Below are 19,598 nucleotides of genomic sequence, written 5' to 3' on the forward strand. Positions count from 1 at the left end.
CCAGCCCACCATTTCCCCCATCCAAGCCCTGGCACTCAGAGCAGCCTTGTGCAAATCTGAGCTCCCTCCAGCCCAGGCTGCACCTGCAGCTTTCAGCTCCTTGGCTCCAACTCCCACCTGCTTTCCTTGCAGAAGGAGCTGCCTGAGACACAGAGGGATGTTCATTTCTTGTCAGCCAGCAAAGCCAAGGGAAGGCACAGCTCCATCAAATGCAAAAATCATTCCTCTCCCTGGCTCTGCCCTGCCCCGATGCCCCCAGCCTGTCCTGTTTCCTTCATCCCTGCATTGCCAGGGACTCTCTGGGACAAGGGAGCTCTGCTCTGGGGATGGAGGGAGGTCCAAGTGCAGCCACTGGAGTTGGAACCACAACTCATCAGGTTTGTGTCCTTTGGGGGTCAGGAACTGGTGAGACTCAGAGGCACAGAAAGTTTTTCTTCATGGCCAACAGACCATGGTTGAACAGGACAAAGTTTAATAACAATTACTGTCTTCCCTGAGCTATGTGCAAGGTCCCAGCAATGCCTGATGAGTCCGCCATCCACAAGTGATTTCCATACTAAAAGTAATTCTGGACAAACATGGTTCTGTGATAGACATAAACACAATTAAGTTCTTGTATCAGGATGCTCATCCTGGAGTGGGGGCAAAACAGCTCCAACAATTCCTGATTTGCAAAGCCGTCAGTGGTGGATGGAGAAGGAAGGTCAGGCTGCTCTGGTGCTGAGGAAATGCTGAAACCAGCCTGACTCATTTCATCTCCTCCCGTCCTGGCTGATCTCCCCTCTTTCCCCTTCCACCCATTGGCTTTTGTCTCCCACCAGGCCCCCGGTGAAGAGCCTGGCTCTGTGTTCTCCATCCCCTCCTCACTGGCACTGCCAGGCTGGGATGAGGAGCCCCTCAGCCTTCCTGCTCTGGGCTGGACAAGCCCAGCTCCCTCAGCCTCTGCTCACAGCCCAAGGGCTCCAGCCCCACCTTGGAGGCCCTTCCCAGGCCCTGCTCCAGCTGCCAGACATCTATCCTGCCCTGGGCAACCCAAGCCAGGCCACAGTGACCTGGATAATCCCCGTTCTTGATGTCCTGGTCACACAGCCCTGGCCCCTTGTCCCCAGGTCAGGCTCTGGGCTGGATCCTGTGGAACATCCTTTGGTGGAGGCTGTGGCTCCAGGTGGGCCGGGGGGGATCCCGGGGGACAGGGACCCCGCTGGGCATGGACAGCATTGGACTTGTTGGGAGAAACTGTGAGGGGGAGCTGGGGCGGAGTGACCAACCCAGTGACCTGACACAGCCCTGCTGGGATGTCACACAGCCCCTCTGGGATGTCACAGCCTGCTCTGTGATGGCACAGCCCATTCTCTAATGTCACACAGCTGGTCTCTGATGTCACAGCCAAATCTGTGATGTCATAGTCTGCTCTGTGATGTCACAGCTGGCTCTGTGATGGCACAGTTGGCTCTCTGATGTCACAGAGGCAGTCTGTGGTGCTTCTCCATGACCTCACATAACCCACTCTATGATGTCATAGCCCATTCTGTGCCCTCATGTTACCAGATGATCAATTGCCTACACCAGGTGAGCTGACACCTGGAGCTTGGTCTCCACAACCCCAGGCCTATGGAAACCACACAAGGCCCATTGTGTGAGAAGGGGAACTGGAAGTTCAGCAGCCTCAGGGTCCTGCCAGCTCAGCCAGGCCCACTGGAACATTGGGGTCCACAAGCACCAGGGACCACCAGAGAGACCTCCAGGACAGAAAAACACTTGGGTAAAGGGGAGGGGAAATATGCTAATGATTTTGGGGAAATGATTATCATATGTGTGTTTAGTCCAGGACAATCAATTAATATGTGTGCAAAATAAAGAAAATAAACAGAAACTTTCCTGTACTCAGCATGCACGGCTTTGGGAGGAGCTCTCCCCCGTGCATCCAGCTGAATAAAGAATGCTGCTTCTTAATGCTGCACTGGGGTTAAGGAGTTTTCTGTTTCACTGAATTTTTGGTAACACTCCCACTGCCAAGGAAAGCTCTGTCTGCTGCTGTTCACCAACAGAGAAGGGCTGGGGGCAGATGTGGGGCTCAGAGGCTGCCTGGGGCTACAGTGACCATGAAATAATCAAGTTTTCAATGTTCTGTGAAAGAAGGAGGGGCAGAAACAAAACCTCTACACTGGAATTAGGAAGGGCAGACTTTGGCCTGTTTAGGATGCTGATCTGGGGAGTAGCAAATCAGGTACTGATTATTTTAAGGGAAACACCCTTAAAAACAAAGGGGTCCAGGAAGGATGGACACATTTCAAGAAAGTAATCTCAAGGGGGAAGGAGCAGCCTGTCCCAGTGTGGCAAAAGATGAGCTAGACAGGCAAATTACTTTCCTGGCTTCCCATGGAGCTTTTGTTGGAACTCAGTGGAAAAAAGGACCAGCAATGCAGGAAGAGTTTAAGGATGTCATTCGGTTAAGCAGAAACAAAAGGAAAGAGGTGAAAGCTCAATTAGAACTTAACTTGGAGACTTCTGTAAAGAAATAAAAAATATTTAAAAAAAAATTTATAAGAAAAGGAGGGAGAAGGAGAACCTCTACTCTTTTTTGAACACAGTGGAGAATATAATAATTAAAGATAAGGAAAAGGATAAGCTAATTAACATCTTGTCTCAATTTTCAATATTAGGACAGGTTTACGTCAGGACAAGTGTTCTCCTGAGCTGGTAGATAGGCACAGGGAGCAGAACAGCCCCCTGCAATCCAGGAGGAAGCAGCTGCTGACCTGCTGAGCCACTCAGATGCTCACAGGTGTATGGGATCAGATGGGATCCATCCCAGGGGGATGAGGGAGCTGTGGATGAGCTCCCCAAGCTGCTCTCCATCATTTACCATCAGTCCTGGCTCAGCAGGGAGGTCCCAGAGCACTGGAGGTGCCAGTGTGAGCCCATCCCCAGGAAGGGCTGGAAGGAGGAGCTGGGGAACTCCAGGCCTGTCAGCCTGACCTGGGTGCCCGGCAAGGTTATGGAACAGATCACCTTGAGTGCCATCACAGGGCACCCACAGGATGGCCCAGGGATCAGAGCCAGCCAGTTCAGTGGATTTAGGGGTGGCAGGTCCTGCCTGACCAACCTGGTCTCCTTTTATGCCCAGGTGACCCACCTGTGGATGCGGGAAAGGCTGTGGATGTTGTGTGCCTGGACTCCAGCAGAGCCTTTGACTCTGTCTCTGACAGCATTCCTGGAAAAGCTGCAGCCCACGGCTTGGGCAGGTTCCCTCCTCGCTGGGAGATTTAAGAGCTGGCTGGAGGCTGGGCCCAGAGAGTGGTGGGGATGGTGCTGCACCCAGCTGGTGTCCAGGCACTGGTGCTGTCCCCAGGGATCTGTGCTGGGCCCAGTCCTGTTTAATATCTTCACTGATGGTCTGGGTGAGGGGATCGAGTCCAGCATTCACAAATTGCAGATGGCACCAAGCTGGGTGTGAGTGTGGATCTGCTGGAGGGCAGGACAAGAAGACACAGCCTTAAGCTGCTCCAGGGGAGGCTCAGGCTGGACAATAGGAAGGAGTTCTTCACAGAAAGGGTGAGTGGGAACTGGAATGGGCTGGCCGGGGGGAGGTGGCAGAGTCACTGTCCCTCTCCAGTGGCACTCAGTGGCATGGTCTGGGTGACAAGGCAATATTAGGGCATTGGTTGGACTTGATGATCCCAAAGGTCTTTTCCAGCCTATTTGATTCTGTCATTCTGTGATGATTGGGACACTCTGGGGCCATTGTGACACTGCGGGGCCTCGTGGAACTCAGAGGACCATGGTGACACCGTGCAGCCCCACAGAACCAGGGGTCCATGGTGGTGCTGTGGGGCCAAATGGACCCAGGGAGTGCCCCGTGACACTCTGGGTCCTCGTGGAACCACAGAGGCCATTGTGACACTGCAGGGTCTCGTGTAACCAAGGGGTTTCACCATTTTGACACTGCTAAACCAAGGAGACCATTGGGAGACTGCAGGGCCCAGTGGAACCAAGGGGCCATTCTGACACTGCGGGGCCTCATGGCACCAAGGGGACATTGTGACACTGCAGGATCCTGTGTAACCAAGGGGCCACTGTGACACGATGGGGCCTCAAGGAATCTGGTATAATGCTGTGACACTGTGTGGCCTCATGGAAACAAGGAGTCCATTGTGACACTGCACATATTCTGGTTAAAAAACAAAATGTTCCTATAGGTCCTCTTCCTCTAAGACCATACAGTATTTCAGGACTATATAAGAGAATAAGACCATACAGTATTTCAGGAGTGTATTTAGACAGTCAGGTTATTGTGCTAAAATCTAAGAGAGAGGTAAGGAAACATACTAGACTAAATTAAGGATTAAAGTTATATAAGTATATAGTAGTACTTTAATAGAGTTAGTTAAGAGTTTAATAGACTTAAGTAAGGATTATAGTTTTATAACTATATAACAGTAATTAACAGAGCTATGAATAAATAAAAATATTTAAAAAGCAAAAATCCTTTTCTCATCACCCCAACTTTCCCATCCTTCTCCAAGCAGGAAATGGAAAACACTCTCAGGAAAGCTCCTGATCTTTCCAGCAATCCCAGGCTTACGTTCCTTTGGGAAGTGCCCTGCGGAGCTGTGCCCAGGCTGGTCTGGAGCTGGGAGCAGCCCTGCCCCACCCAGCCCCTCTCAGCAGCAGCCCCTGCCCTGCTCAGGGTGCTCCTTCCCCCCAGAGCTTCTGCCCAGTGCTGGGAGCAGCTGCCAGGGCTGGCTGAGAGCTGTCCCTGGCAGGCAGCAGAGTCCCTGCCCCAGCACAGCACCCTGGGCTGCAGGACCCTGCTCTGCAGGACAGCCCTGGGCAGCCCTGGCTGCTCTGCACAAGAGACAATCAGAGAATGTACTCACAGGCTCTGCAGGCATTGGCATGTTCCAGCTGCAGGAGATGGCTCCAGGAGCTGCAGCTGCACTGTCCTGCAGCCAGAGGTTCCTGTGCCAAGGGCTGGCAGTGATTGTGCCCCAGGCACTTCTCAGCCCCTTTCCAGCCCTGACTGATTGAAGCTCTCTGTGCCTCTGTGCTGTGCCCGGGCTGGCTGCAGGCAGTGCCCCAGCCCTGCTGGGCTGGCAGAAGAGCTGCTCATCCAGAGAAATGTGCTTTTGAAGCTCTTCTTGGTGAGCAGGAGCTGCCTCTGTGCCAGGAGCCCAGCCCAGCTCAGCAGCACAGACACAGCACAAGGACTTTAATCAGCCTCTGGGGCTTTGTGCTCAGGCCCTGGACATCAGTCCCTGAGAGGGAGCTGAAGAAACCTCTCAGGAACTCCAAGGCAGAATCCAACTCCAAACTTTCTTGGACATTTAATGGGTCCCAGAGAGGGACACGACTGAGCAAATGTCCCCAGGCCCCAGGCAGAGCAGAGAACTGCAGGCAGTGATGACAGGTGGGGACAAAGAGAAGCCAAGTCTTGGTGCCCTGGGCCACAGCAGGGTCTGTGCCACCAAGGGCTGGGAGGAGACACCTTGTCCTGAGGCCCTGGGGCCTCCTGGCACAGCCCCAGCCAGGCTGGGCACTGTCAGCCCCTTGTCCTGCCCTCAGCATCCCCCCCTAGCCCACATCCCAGTGGCCTCAAGGATCTGCTGCAAGGAGTCCCTGGGGAGCCTTGCTCAGCAATGGCCCTGGGGGCCCTTCATGCTCCCTGCAGGGACTGCAGGTTTTTCAAAGGACTTTGGCTTTGGCTTTGGCCTTGGAGTCTCTGAGAGGTTTGTGCTATCATGGCCTCCAATTATCTGCTGTAATTAGTCCCTGGAGAGGCTTTGTCAGTAACAACACTCAGTGGGGTCATTAATGCTTCAGGGTACTCCAGTTATTTTAAGGTACTTGGTGTTTCCCTTTTGATACAGACTCTGTGAGAGGTTTGTGCAATCATGGCCCCAATTATCTGCTTTAACGAGTCCCTGGAGAGCTTTGTACTGACACTCAGTGGGGCTCATTAATACTTTGAGATACTCCAGGTTTTTTAAGGTACTTTGGATTTTCCTTTCCACACCAAGTCTCTGAGAAGTTTTTTGTGCCATCCTGTCCTCCAATTCTCTCCTCCAAGGAGTCCATGAGCAGCCTGTGTTGGGATTGACCTCAGTGGGACCCATTCATGCTTTGAGACACTTTGGGTTTTTCTTCTGTCTTTGACTCCTGGAAAGGTTTATGCTATCTCCTCTCAGGCCCTGAGGTTCCAGGGCTCAGCTCCAATTGCATCTCAGGGCTCATTAGGATCAAGCAAATCCTGACACACCATGGCTCTGCCTTGATTTCCTTCTGGTCTGGAGCAGTTCATTGGGAAGATTTCCTTTTACAGTTATGGAGAAATATTTCAAATAAATTCTAAGAAATATGTAATCCTATCTTAATGGGTGTCTTTTATTGCTGCTCCCATAATACAAGAGGTGATTGCAGCATTCTGTGATTGATATGGATCCAGGGTCTCTCCTAAGGAGGTCTGGCCAGGTCAGTGAAGTTGTACCTTGAGAGGTGACCCAGTGTGGACAACCCAGCCCCACATTCCCCAACCCCATGTGAGAAACAATCTTCACTTTCAAAAATTTAAATGGTTTTTTAAGACCTTATTAAAATACAACTGAAGCATCTTGATTTTCATATTTGTTCAGATACATCCAAAGGCTGAATAAAGAAAAGAATTCAGGTCCAGGACCAAAGAATTCAGTCACCATGTGCTCATTTACAAAATGGATGTTCTGTCTTTTATACCTCTAGCCCTAGAAGTCATTTTGCTTGAACAATTAAGTAAAAAACTTTCTCTCTCTCTTGAATGAGTCATACCAGCATCTGTTGATGTGGGCAAGGACAGTGGGAACAGGAGAAAAAAAATCTCAGGTTTTCCTTAGACACACTTATTTGGAATGGGCAAAAGGGCATCCCAGAGTTCCAGTGTGGCTTTGACTCCCATCTACCGTGCCTGTGTGGCTGCTACCCATAGTTGGTGCATCTTAGGGGTGAGTACAGAGGCCAACTCGGTCCTGCCCTCCAGTCCCTGTTGAATTAAAAGACAACTGAGGAATTACAGAGGTCTGGTATGGCCTTTTGTCCCTACCTTACCATGCCTATGGGGTTGCTACCCACAGCAGGGCTATGGAGCCTTCTTGGTAGCAAACAAAGAGGCCAACCCGGTCTTGCCCTCCTTCCTTTGTCTTATTTTCTTAAAGAAGCTGTCCCATTGCCTTTTACAGTCCCTTGTGTACTTCCCCTCAACAGATGCTGGTAATTCTCACCCATGAAAACAGGAAGACAGTTCTCGAGCTGGTTGGTGGAAGCTTGACTCTACTTTTTGGGCGTCTTGGTGTTTTCCTGGTTGTCTCTCAGTCTCTGCTTGAGAGTCAATCTTGTTTCACCCAGCCTGGATGTTACAGTCCACTCTTTGGGTTCTTCTCCTGGGCCTTTGACTCTGTTGCCATGAGTCCATCCCTGCTCTGCAGCTCGCACGGCCGATTCGGTGGTGAGCAGTGCCTGAAAGGGACCTTCCCACTGAGGAGTTAGAGGCTGATCTCTCCATGGCTTAATCATCACCCAATCCCTGGGATTGATATTATGGATTCTGAAATTCAGGGTGGTAGTTTGAGGAATTGCCCCTTTATGTCTTAGCCCTTCTGAGGTTTGTGCTATAGACATCACTTATTTCTTGGCATTGGCTTCCCCTTCCTCATAGGTGGCAACCTTCTGGGGTGAGGTCAGGAAGGGAAACCCAAACATCATTTCATAGGGTGGGACCCCCAGATCTGACTGGGGTTGGGTTCTAATTCTTGATAAGGCCAAAGGGAGACATTTTATCCATGACATTTGGGTTTCAATCATTAGCTTCACTAGAGCTCTTTTAAGAGTTTGATTCATTCTCTCAACCCGACTGGAACTCTGTGAATGCCATGGAGTGTGTAATTCTCATTTCACTCCCAGGGCCTGAACAACTTTCTGCAATATCTTCAATGTGAAATGAGTTCCCCAGTCTGAATCAATCCTGTTTGCCATCCCATATCGGGGAATGATTGATTCTAGAAGTGTTTTACTCACAACATTGGCATTGGCTTTCACAGTGGGTACCACCTCTACCCAATGAGACAAGTGATCTGCTATCACTGGCAAAAAACTTCCACCATTGTACCTGGGGAAGCTCAGTAAAGTCTCCTTGGATGTTTTGAAAGGGCCATAAGGCAGTTCTCGCCCTCCTCTGGGTGTTTTCCTCATGATTTTCCTCTTTACTTGTTGACATATCACACAGTGTTCAGTTACTTCTTAGCTATTCTGAAAATTCCTGTGCATCCCCAAATCCTTAGAAATTGATCCCTTAGTGCTTGTGTACCCCAATGTGTTGTTCCATGTATGCCTTCTAGCATTTTCCTGGCAAGAGGTTTATTCAACATTTTCCTCCCATGTGCTAATTTCCACTTCCCTTCGTTATCTTTCTTGGCTCCTATTTTAAGGAGTTCTTCCTCTTCTGTCCCACTGAATACAGGGACTTTTTGTCTAAACTTATGTCAGGATTGATATTTCAGCCAAGGGTCCAACTTTAGACACTGTTACATGCATATAACAAAGATAATAGTTCAGTGACCTTGTTGCACTGTAACAGCTTAAAGACTGAATGCATCAACCATACTAATGACCATTTCAGAGCCAAGATCCCACAGTCCGTTTCTGTGGTGCCATCTCCGAAAATGCCTTGACTTGCAGAACATGAGCTTCATTCCCTTTTGGACCAGCCATCCATCCATGCCCTATAATTCCACTGCTGATGACCTCCTGTGGAAGCCATTTGAATATGCCATCTCCCTTTTTCCTCTTCTCTTTCTACTGCTACTAATTTTCTCATCCCTTGTTTGTATCCTTCCTCTCAACTGCTAAAACCCTTCCATGCCTCTTCAAATAAGGCTTCTAAATTTCACCCCATAGGCCCCCAAATCTTCTACAACTTACACCTAATGTCTCCTGTTTCCCAAAGCCAAATTTACTAACTGTTGTATCCCAACCTGGGAATCAGGATCTAAAGATGCATGATGATGCATTGCCTCCCACAAGTGGTCTAAAAATTCAGGACTTTCAGAAGGGCCTTGTCTCACTGCATATAGGGCAGCCCAGTTTATGGTTTCAGGGATTGACCTTTCCATTCCCTTTATTATAATCTCCTGATAATCCTCCAGTTTGGCTAAATCTTCTGGTTTAGTTCGATCCCATCATGGATCTCGAAGGGGGAAAAATTCCTTAGCATCAAGTTCAGCTGGTCTACAAGTGTCTTCCACGAAGTTCCTGTTAATTTTCAAAATTAACTGCTTTTCCATCTCAGTTAAAGCATCCAACAGGAACTGAATGTCAGTCCAATCTGGGTTGTGTTGTTTCATCATATATTTTAATCATTTAGCAGTGCCTATCAGATCACTCTGATAGTTCTTGGCAACCCTTTCCATATCTCAAATCCCGGGAGTCAACTCACCCCACTATTCTCATACAACAAGCTGTCCCTGTTACAGCTCTAACAACCCACAAACACCGGTTCAAGCTAAAGCCATCCTAAAAGGGATGGCCTAAACAGCTGAACCATTTCAACCCAGGCTCAAGCTTCAACTGCCACCACAAGACATCCAACAACACACAGCTATAGCCAACAATCACAGCTGCACAAAGCAAAAATTACCAGGTTTTTGCCATTATAACTTTTGACACAAGATGGCCGTATGGCAGTATTGTACTAAAAATACACACTAACCATCAAAACCCCAAACCACACCAAATAAACCCAAGAAAATAAAGGCATTACGGCTTCACAAACCCTGCAAAAAGGGACCAAAAAGACACTGCGTTACAGCATCTGACCCTTGCCTCTCAAGTTCCAGAGGCAGGGCATTGGTGAAACCCAAACCCAAAACATTGGCAGGGACCAGTTAAACCCAACCACCAGGTGCTAAAGGGAATACCATCCCCTGCAACTAAAAAGTCCACACACAGAATCACTGGGGAGGGGTATCTCTTTTTCATGGGATAAAGTGTTCACCTCCTCTCAACACACAGCATACAGCACCTTAGCATTCACCCACATTCACCTCACCAATCAGCTCACACAAACACATCAAAATCAAAACACAATCAAAATAACAACACACAATCAAATGGCAGCAATAAACCAGAATTTGCTCAATTCACCCCCAGAATTGCTAGTGGGTCCTTATCAACACAGAAAATCCTTCTGCCGGCAACAAACCCAAAGGGAAACTGTACAGGCTCGCGTTGTGTGCAGGATGTCTCTGTGTGGCTTACCAACAGCCCTTCCCCTATGTACGGCTTGTGGGTTACTTTACACAGATTTAAACGTACCCATTATCCGCAGTCCCAGCAGTTCTTGTCTGTCCCTGCAATGAACAGCCGAGAGTGTAAGTCCCTCCAGGAAAGGAATGTCCTGGGGGTGCCCAGAGACGCGCTCAGCCTGGCTGCTCTCGCCGGGGCAGAGACGTGTCCTGCCACGGTCATCAAATGAGGTGTGGAATAGAACTCCCCAGCCAGTTAAAGTTAGAAAGTGGTGTGCTTATTGACAGCACCAGATACAAGCAGAGTAATCTCCCAAAGGCATGTGCAAAGAATTACAGGCTCTGGCTCTCTATTTATCTGAAAAAGTCTTATATATTCATATAATTCCCGAAGTGCCTAATACATATTCATTACCTAACCCCACCTATCCCCACTTCATATTAAAAAGTATTATAATTGAGTCCAAAGTTCTTTCACTCTTGTGCAGTCTTTCACTTCAAATGGGTCGGGAGGTTTTAAAATGGGAGTGGTCTCCTTCTGATGAAGGCAAAGATGTCTTCCTCAATTTGACCTCTTTACTTATGACTTGTTGGCAGGCTTTCCAAACCCATGGCTACAGCTCAAGTTTCAGGGCCCAGGTGCAGGCGACAGTCCTCTTCCACAATTCAATCCACATCCCACCCTGCTTCTTTAAACATAGTAAAGACAGGCAGGTGATTTCTGACAGGCAGAGATATTGCCCTGGACGTAACTACTTTATCTGCTAATAATTAACTATCCCTTGTTACTTCTACTTCTCTCGCAATACTGTCCCCCTTGACTAAATTAAACTTCCTCTGGATTTTAACACTTGCAGTTTCTTTAAACTCTTAATTCACCATCTCCAGCCCCCTGTTGGTATGGTCAGTTTCCATGGCAACCATCCCCAGCCCCCTGTTGCTATGGTCAGTTTCCATGGCAACCATCACCAGCCCCCTGTTGCTATGCTCAGTCCCTTGGCAGCTCCATGGAGACCCCATGCCAGGGGTGGTTGCCATGGACACCAGCTCAGGCCTGCAGCCAGAGCCCGTTGCCATGGCAACCATTGGCAGCCCCATCCCCAGGCTGATGGGATCCCAGAAGCACAGAATTGGCTGAGCTGGGAGGGACCCATCAGGATCCTCCAGTCCAACTGCTGGCCCTGCACAGGACACCCCAACAATGCCAGCCTGGGCCTGGCAGCGCTGGCCAAACGCTGCTGCAGCTCAGAGAGCCCTGGAGCTGGGACCCTGCCCTGGGGAGCCTGGCCAGGGCCCCAGCAGCCTCTGGGCAAAAACCTTTTCCTGACATCCAACCTGAGCCCCGACTCAGCTGCAGCCGCTCCCTCCACTCCTGTCCCTGGGCACCAGAGGGAAGAGGTTCCCACTGCCCCAGCCAGGGACCCGCTCCCAAGGCTGCTGCCATGGCCACCAGGGCTGGCACCAGCTGGGATGCTCGGTTTCCACGGGCCGGGCTTCAGGAATGGCATTCCCCAATTTCCTGCTCCCGCTAAAACCGCGCTGCCCTCGCTGCCCTCCCACCTCCCATGGAAAGCACAAAAGGCAAAGATCCCGGGCTGGGATAAGAACAATTTACCGGGAACAGAAATGAGATAAGGAACAAACAGAACAGAAGCAATATTGATAATAGAAGGGATAATTAAAACGATTTACAGAGAAAACTACAACATCAACAACTGGCTCTTCCTGGCAATGTATTTCCTCCTGTCTGGAAAGGACACCCTTCTTCCTGGAACGAGAAAGAGTCCCTTTCCTGCACCTGGCAATGACCTGAGGTGGGAGTGAATGTAATGACAGGGCCATGGCCAGACCCTCATGTTCTCCCATCCCACATCATGCGATTGGCAGGGGCAACAAAAGGTACAAGTGTCTTCCCAGCAAGGATCACAGGGAACATGGATCACCAGGGCTCTGCCCAACATGGAGCCTCCAATGGTGAATGAAGCTGGAGCAGTGCATGAGGCTCTTCCTGCATTTGGCGCATTTGCAGGGCTTCTCTTACCGGTGCCTCCATTGGTGTCTTGTCAAGTAAGAGCTGCTGGTGAAGCTCTTCCCACACTGGGGACACTCATAGGGCCTCTCCCCAGTGCGGATGCACCGGTGGATGATGAGGGCGGAGCTGCAGCTGAAGCCCTTCCCACACTCCCCACACTCATAGGGCCGTTCCCCAGTGTGGATCATCTGGTGGCTGATCAGGGTGCTGCTCTGCCTGAAGCTCTTCCCATACTCCAAGCACTTGTGGGGCTTTTCCCCATCATGAAGTTGCTCATGGGCCACCAGCTCTGAGCTCTGGCTGAAGCTCTGTCCACCTTCCTGGCACAGGGTGGGACTTTGCTCCTCAGAGCACCCTGGGCTGGGTTTGCAGCTCCTCCTCCTGTGGGATGTCTGTAGCTTTTCTTCTCCCTTGGATTCCTGTGCCATGGAGCCTCTCAAAACGTCCTCTTCCATGAGGTTCTGCAATGGAAACACCCTCGGGATTGGCCTGGGGTGACAGGGACAGGGACAACCCCCCCAAAACCCTCCCAAGCATCCCCCAGGGCAAGAGGCACAGAGACCCCTTGAGCATCCCCTGGGCACTGGACAAAATAAACTTGGCAGAAATCAAACTTAATTCTGCATAAATCACTTTGATGAATATTTGATTTTCCCACAAGTCACATGTGATGAAAAAGCAAACAAATCCCAAACATGAATAAACCAACAATAGAAGCAATTCTGTGGCAATTCCAAGTTTCACTGGTTCCTGCACAGCTCCAGCTCAGCTGCTGGCAGGTTCCAATAAAAGAAAAGTGTACATTCGGCCCAATACAGATTATGAAAAGGAAGGGAATTCTCTGTGTAGCTGTCACAAATGTGACAGGGATGAAGAGAAAAATGATTCTCACATTTGGCAAAGAACCCAAACCTGGGAATTCAGGAGTTATTTGGGAATTTAGCTACGTGGGCTAGGCTTCTTGTGGGACTTTTAGCAGCCTTGTGTTCCTCACTGTAGGGTGAATGAACCTTGTCAGTCTTGCTGGTAACATTTGCTCCCTTTCCTCCAATGATTTTAACAAACTTTTCAAAGAAGGACAACAAAATATTTTCTTTACACTGGCCACCCACAACAGACATTTTCCTCATCCGTTCTCCCATAAGTCATTCAGAGGAAGCTGCATACAAGTTTCCAAGATTTCCTCCAGAAAGAACCACAACCTCCTCAGAGGAGGGAACCATGCTGTTGTCAAAGGCACTTGGGGTCTGACAACAGTGCCCTAAACTCACTGTGCAAAAATAATGTTGTAATCTAGTTAAGAAAATTGTTAGAGAGATGCCTTTGCTCCAATTAAGGTGCTAATGAGACCAAATCCAACATGGGTTTTATTGAACAGTAAATGTGAGGTAGAGAGAGGTAAAGAAAGAGAATAGGGGGCCCAGCAAGGGAGTGAGAGGGACAGAGACCTCCCCTGGGGCAGGGCAAGTGTGACATTGTCCCCTGTGTGTGTGGCCTTCCCAGGGTGGGGGTTTTACACCTGAGCCAGTTTGGGTAAGGGGGGTGGTGTTCACCCCCTGAGCAGGGATTCCCCCACTGTTTCAGGCTGCATTGTAAGATGGAACCAAATGCATGTTTTCAATCCCCATCTTCATCCACTGCTATAAATAGGTGGGGCAGTGTTCTTTATCTCTTCCATAACTCAGCCCTGATAACGCCCTCCAGGGGAGATATCTGCTGTGAATGGGCCATTGTGTGTCACTGCAGGACTGATAAAATTCCATCATCCCATTGTGGGATGCTCCGCCCAGGGGGAGGATCCAAGCATTCCTACCTGCATATAAGGTGAGCCTTGCAACACCAGGAGCAGCTTGCCTACTGGATTCCCAGAGGACAAGAGCTCCAGAACCACCACTGGACCTCCAGAGGATGACCAGACCCTTCTACAGGATCACTGCTTGGACAGAATCAAGTTCATCACTGCCACAGGACTTCAGCCACCATTTAATGGGACTGCAGCCACCATCCTGACCAGCAGCAGGGTGTCAGGTTATATCCTGACTCTATCAGTTTAGGGCAGTGTTTCTGTACCATTGCCTTGATCTTCATTTTCTTATTAAATTGTAATTCTGATTTAGACTCTCCCCCAGGTTTCCCTTAAATCCTGTACAAAAGACAATGTGTGCACCCTTTGTTTTCTTCCCAGAACAGGATTTCCCATTCCCAAGTCTTGACTGGATGGAGGAGGAGGCTGCGAGAACCAGGAAGGAGCCCCAGGAGCCACAGGCAGGTGAGGAGGAAGTCAGTGCCCCTTTCCCCCTCTCTCCTGCTCCATCTCCCAGCCCAGCACAGCCCCCGGCTGCAGGACAACCCTGCTGCCAACCCTGTCCTGCCAGGGATGCACTGGGGGGATCTCCTTCCCCTTCCCTGTGGCACGGAGGCAAATCCCATCCTCTCCTTGTCCTTCCTCCCCCAGGGAAGGAGCTGAGGATGGAGACCAAGGAGGAAAAATCTCCATGGCAGAGCCTCATGGAAGAGGACGTTTTGAGTGACTCCACAGTGCAGAATTCCATTGGGAAGGAAAAGCACCAGAGATCCTGCAGGAGGAGGAGCTGCAAACCCAGCCCAGGTTGCTCTGAGGAGGAAAGACCCACCCTGAGCCAGGAAGGTGGACAGAGCTTCAGCCAGAGCTCAGAGCTGGTGGTCCATGAGCAGCTTCATGATGAGGAGAAGCCCCACAAGTGCTTGGAGTATGGGAAGAGCTTCAGGCAGAGCAGCACCCTGATCAGCCACCAGATGATCCACACTGGGGAATGGCCCTATGCGTGGGGAGTGTGGGAAGGGCTTCAGCTGCAGCTCTGCCCTCATCATCCACCAACGCATCCACACTGGGGAGAGGCCCTACGAGTGTCCCGAGTGCCAGAAGCCATTTCAGACCAGCTCCGATCTTGTCAGGCACCAGCGAATTCACACAGAGCAGAGGCCCTTCTGCCGCCCCAGCTGTGGGAAGGGCTTCAAGCGCAACTCCCAACTCATCATCCACCAGCACATCCACACTGGGGAGAGGCCCTACGAGTGTCCCCATATATGGGAAGAGCTTCACCAGCAGCTCTCACTTGACCAGACACCAACAGAAGCACCACTAAGGGAAGCTCTTCCAGTGCCCCAACTGCAAGAAGAGCCTCATGACCAGCTCCAGCTTCTTTCTCCATTGGAGACCCCACGTTGGGCAGAGCCCTGGTGATCCATATTGGGCAGACACCTGTCCCTTTTCCTGTTCCTCCAATGACCTCATGTGGGATTGAAGAACATGAGGGTCTGGCCATGGCTGTGTCATTATGTTCACTCCCACTTCAGGTCATTGCCAGGTGCAGGAAAGGAAATCTCTCTCTCTCTCTCTCGCTGAGGAGAAGGGTGTCCTTTCCAGACAGGGGGAACTACGTGGCCAGGAAGACCCAGTCATTTGTCTTGTAGTTTTCCCAGTAAATAGATTTTCTTATCCCTTCTGTTATCAATATTTTCTGTTCCTGTTTGTTCCTTATCTGTTTGCTGTTCCCAATCAATTGTTCTTATCCCAGCCCGGGATCTTTGCCTTTTCTGCTTTCCATGGCAGGCGGGAGGGCAGCGAGGGCAGCGCGGTTTTAGTGGGAGCAGGAAATTGGGGAATGCCATTCCTGAAGCCCGGCCCGTGGAAACCGAGCATCCCAGCTGGTGCCAGCCCTGGTGGCCATGGCAGCAGCCTTGGGAGCGGGTCCCTGGCTGAGGCTGTGGGAACCTCTTCCCTCTGGTGCCCAGGGACAGGAGTGGAGGGAGCGGCTGCAGCTGAGTCGGGGCAGGCTCAGGTTGGATGTCAGGAAAAGGTTTTTGCCCAGAGGCTGCTGGGGCCCTGGCCAGGCTCCCCAGGGCAGGGTCCCAGCTCCAGGGCTCTCTGAGCTGCAGCAGCGTTTGGCCAGCGCTGCCAGGCCCAGGCTGGCATTGTTGGGGTGTCCTGTGCAGGGCCAGCAGTTGGACTGGAGGATCCTGATGGGTCCCTCCCAGCTCAGCCCATTCTGTGCTTCTGGGATCCCATCAGCCTGGGGATGGGGCTGCCAATGGTTGCCATGGCAACGGGCTCTGGCTGCAGGCCTGAGCTGGTGTCCATGGCAACCACCCCTGGCATGGGGTCTCCATGGAGCTGCCATGGAAACTGAGCATAGCAAGAGGGAGCTGGGGATGGTTGCCATGGAAACTGACCATAGCAACAGGGGCTGGGGATGGTTGCCTGCTCAGGATCAGATTTGTCACAGGCCCTCAGAGGGGTCCCATGGCGACTTGCCAAGAGTCTCCAGGCTGTTCCAGAGCTGCAATGTCACAGGCAGAGACAGGGGCTCCATGGAGACCTCCCAGGGTTTCTGGGGATGGTAAAGAGCCCTGTGGTCAGAGGCTGTCACAGCCATTCCATGGTGACATCCCAGGGCACCTTGGGCTGCAAAGGCACCCATCTGTCACAGGCACTCACGGGGGCTCCACGGTGACATCCCAGGAGTCCCGAGGCTGCCAAAGAGCCGGGATGTCCCAGACACTCACAGGGGTTCCTGTCATGGGCACAGTGGGAGCTTCAGGCAAAGTTTATTAGAGAAGCTCCTGTTGGGTCACGAGGTGCAAAAACAATCCCCAATAGCCCCCACAGATCCCCAAATCTCACTGTGGAATCAGTGTTCTGTGCTTTTTTTCCAATGGAAAGAACCGTCCTTCTCTTCCAGGTGTCCATGTCTGAAATTGAATTCCACCTCCAAAATTCTGTATATCCATGGGTTGGTCCCAGGCACAACCTGCCAGTACCATCAAGTCTGGCTGGCCTTGGCCTCTGGTGGCTGCCCCTGCAACACTGGGGCTGGGTTCTTCCCTTCCCATGGAGATCACTGGGACACTGTGGAGACCTCATGGAACCAAGGGGATCCTTGTGGCACCACTGGAGCCCATGGAACCAAGGGGCCATGGTGACACAGCGGGGCTTCATGGAACCCAGAGACCATTATGGCTCTGTGGGGCCTGATGGAACCATGGAGACCATTGGGACCCTTCAGGGCCTGGTGTCACCAAGGGGGCATTATGACACCTCAGGGCCTCAGGGAAGCAAGGGACCATTGGGACACTGTGGGGCCCCATGGAACCGAGGGAACATGGAACATGTCTGGCTGGTTTGGCCTCCCAGGGGTCCCCTGACAGGTCTGGCTGACGTTGCAATGTCAAGGGCCGCCTCTCATCAGCTCCTGGGAAACTGGGGCTCCGTGCTTTTCTTGCTATGGGAAAGAACCGCCCCCCTTTTCAGATGCCCAATGCCAAAATTGAAACTCTCCCTAAAGCAATTCCTATATGCAAGGATATCACTCAGAACAAAATCCTGCTTGCTCTGGCTGGCCTTGGCCTCTGGTGGCCATTTCTCATCTGCCCCTGAAACACTGGGGCTCTGTTCCTTCCTTCCTATGGAAAGGAACCGGCTTTCAGGTCCAGAGACCATGGCCAAAATTAGAATTTGGCCTCTCAATTCTGTATATCCAAGGACTGATCCCAGACAAAAGTAGCCAGGACAGACAGGTCAGGTTTGCCCTGTCCTCTGGTGATTTTCTTAGACACTGAGCTGAATGTTTTCATTTGAAAACACCTTGGGTAGGGCACAGAGATCTCCCAAGGAGGGGTTTTGAGGCCTTGGGCACATGAGCACTACCTATGGAAAAAGGAGCTCTGGGCTCTGTGCTGTTGTGGCGGTTTTGCATCATGGAAGTGATGTCCTAAGAGAAGCTGCTAGCAGCTTCCTCCATGTCTGAGAAAAAAACCACTGAGTAATTATCTTCGAGAATTGACAATCTGTTAAACCATGAAGGAAACTGAACACGGGTCTGTGAAGACACATGTTAAAGATGAGAAAGCCTGGGAGGGTCTCTTTCCCTTCTGGCTGGCACAGAGGTAACAAGGCTGACCCGGCCCCGTCTCAGCCAGGCCGGGCCGGGCGGCTCCTGCCGTGGGGCCGGGCCCCATCCCAGGGACCCCGCCAGGCCCCATCGGCTGCCGGGCAGGGCAGGGGAGGCCGCGGGGCCGAGGCCGGGCCGGGCCATGGCTGCAGTTGGGAACATCTGGGCCCTGCTGAGCCCTGCCCCGCCACCTGCCCGGGCCCAGCCAGGATCCGCCGGGCCCCAGGAGCAGCCCCGGGCCGCGCCGGCTCGGCCAAGATTCTGCCACCCTTGGGGTTCAGCCGCAAGCCCCGGGCAGGGGCAGGAGAAGCCATCGGCCCCCGGCCGTGCTGCTGCTGTGCTCTGGCCTGGCTGCTGAGATCCTGGCCCTGCCCCAGCGCGGCCCATCCTGACACAGCCCCAGCACAGCCGCTGCAGAAACCTCCATCGTAAAACAGCTCCTACCGCAAGCACCGAGCCCAGCCGGGGTCACGGAACCATCTGCAGGCCCTGGGTGAGATATGAACTCTTTCAGTGCTTCCATCCTCCCTTGAGAGAGAGAAAAGGACAGAGTGCAGACACACAGAGGAGCAACATGAAGATACTGAGGTCAGTGAAGAGGAAGTTGAGTCCCAGATGGGAGGGATGAGGAGATGCCTTGATCTTGGGGCAGAAATCCTCTTGTAAAGCTATGGAGAAGGATGCAATTGATACATCAGTCTCTCTTTTTCCCTACAAAGCATTGAAAAGTATGGGGAGATGACTTGTTCAGCAAAGGCCTCCATGCAAAATAAGCAAATGTTGAAGTAGCTGTGATCCCATGAGAAGTTTGAATGCAGAAAAAGAAAAGAGTGATGAAACTGTGCCCTCAGGGAGAGAAGAAGACCTCTCTTCTCAGAGATGAAGATGGTTTCAGAAATAGATAAGGAGAACATTTACTCTTAAACAGCTCATCTTTAAACTAATACCCCATAAGGTGACATGGCCCATAAACACAGCTGTAAAAGACCTGTGAAAAACTGGGAGGAACATCACAATTGCAGATTTTTCCGGGCAGCTGCTATTCATGGAAATTGAGAGCCACAAGAGAACTGTTTTCTTATGGAGAAGTCTTCCTTAGCATGAAAGAAAGACTCCTCTCCCTAAGTGAGCTGAAGAAAGACTATTCTAGACGTGGTAAACTGACTGAAATTTCTAGATTTTGTCTCTTTACATTGTTAGTAAGAAAGAAAAGGTTGTAGGGAGAGGAGAAGTGCTTTGAAAGTTTTGTTCTTATTACTCTTTCTTTTAGTTTCAATTAATAAATTTTCTTTATACCCTTTTAAAGTTTTGAGCCTGTTTTGCCTTTCTCCTAATCCTATCTCACAGCAGGAAATGAGTAATTAT

Source organism: Molothrus ater, unplaced genomic scaffold (assembly GCF_012460135.2).
Source record: "Molothrus ater isolate BHLD 08-10-18 breed brown headed cowbird unplaced genomic scaffold, BPBGC_Mater_1.1 matUn_MA117, whole genome shotgun sequence".
NCBI classification, from domain to species: domain Eukaryota; kingdom Metazoa; phylum Chordata; class Aves; order Passeriformes; family Icteridae; genus Molothrus; species Molothrus ater.